At 46.6% G+C, this 1,198-nt stretch overlaps 1 long non-coding RNA gene across 1 annotated transcript; it reads left to right on the top strand.

The window, feature by feature from the left end:
• The first annotated feature begins 218 nt into the window (after positions 1–218).
• On the top strand, positions 219–1,133 carry LOC109509485 (uncharacterized). The gene is made up of 3 exons (XR_002166956.1): positions 219–298; positions 762–831; positions 921–1,133. It is a non-coding gene; the product is annotated as an uncharacterized LOC109509485 (long non-coding RNA).
• The last annotated feature ends 65 nt before the right edge of the window (positions 1,134–1,198 follow it).

Below are 1,198 nucleotides of genomic sequence, written 5' to 3'. Positions count from 1 at the left end.
GTGCCTGGTGATTAAAGCAAGCAGTTTGGGGAGGCACCAGATTTTCAAAATAAAACTTCTTTGATGCTCTAATGACTGTTACCAGTCCGCTTTATTGAGCTGCTCCCGCATAGAAATTGGAAACGCACGTATGAAAATATCGCTGCATGTGTTTAATATTGGGTGCTCGTTATTTGATATGTAATCATTTTGAGTGTGTCTAAATGTGTTTGAATTCCCCACCAGGATGATGCTGTGCGGGGTGCTGACGTTGATACTCAGCTGGGCGTCGCTCGGAGCCGAATTGGCCGCCGCTGTGGTGAGTTGCCCGGCATGCCATCTGTTACAAGTTCATTTATTCGTTTTAAAAAATGTAAATCATATTCATTCTACTGCTGCGGTTAACCGGTACCTGCGGGCCAGTGCAGGATCCATGCGTAACCACGGAAACGGGCCGGAAGAGATGGGGAATCGCTCGTTGGACAATGAGGAAAAGGTCTCGTTAGTGAAGCGTGCACGTTCGCAGCCGCGTTGCCATGGTAGTGTGCTCATCAAGTCCACCGTGCTAATTATCCCTTTGCACGCTAGTCATGTAGCGTCGTGCGCAGTGTCGGTCTGGATAAAGGATTGATGGGAGCTTGGCAGGTTTAGTGTTTCAAGCTTCGGTAATGGTTTGCAAGAAAAGTTTTCAAATTAAAGGTTTCAAGCCAGGGTTTGGTTTTCAAAGTTTGGAAGTCACAGTTTCAATTTGACTGCATTGGACTCCTGTGTGTTGTTTTCAGGGCACGAGTGACTTCTGCGTGGCGCCTGACAAGTTCATCATGAGTCAAATCAAAGGCGTCATCGGCACAGGTACGACGAATAAAAACGCGGAGTCATCCACCAGCCAGCTTCAAAACCTCATTGTGAGAATGCTGACTCATCGTTTTGCTTGCTTGCAGATATCGTTCATTACTATGTTTACTGCAACCAGACGTTGACCAACCCTTACCAGCAGGTACGCATCATGGTCAAATAATTAGGTCGAGCTACCAATATAAGGCAATGTGTTCATTGGATTGAGCAGGTGGACCTAATGTAGTGGCCTAGTTGACTTTAAAACGTACACCGAACTCTCGTGTGAGCAAAGTTCAGATCTTACGGGAGATCGCTGAGTGCCTGCAGAGTCAGGCACAAGCTCCACCTCCTTTTCTGCTCTTTGATCCCCCTATTTTTTTTT

The sequence above is a fragment of the Hippocampus comes genome, unplaced genomic scaffold (assembly GCF_001891065.2).
Source record: "Hippocampus comes isolate QL1 unplaced genomic scaffold, H_comes_QL1_v1.1 C16913660, whole genome shotgun sequence".
Classification (NCBI taxonomy): domain Eukaryota; kingdom Metazoa; phylum Chordata; class Actinopteri; order Syngnathiformes; family Syngnathidae; genus Hippocampus; species Hippocampus comes.
Note: the sequence above shows the minus strand (reverse complement) of the source record. Positions and strands in the feature narration are given on the sequence as shown.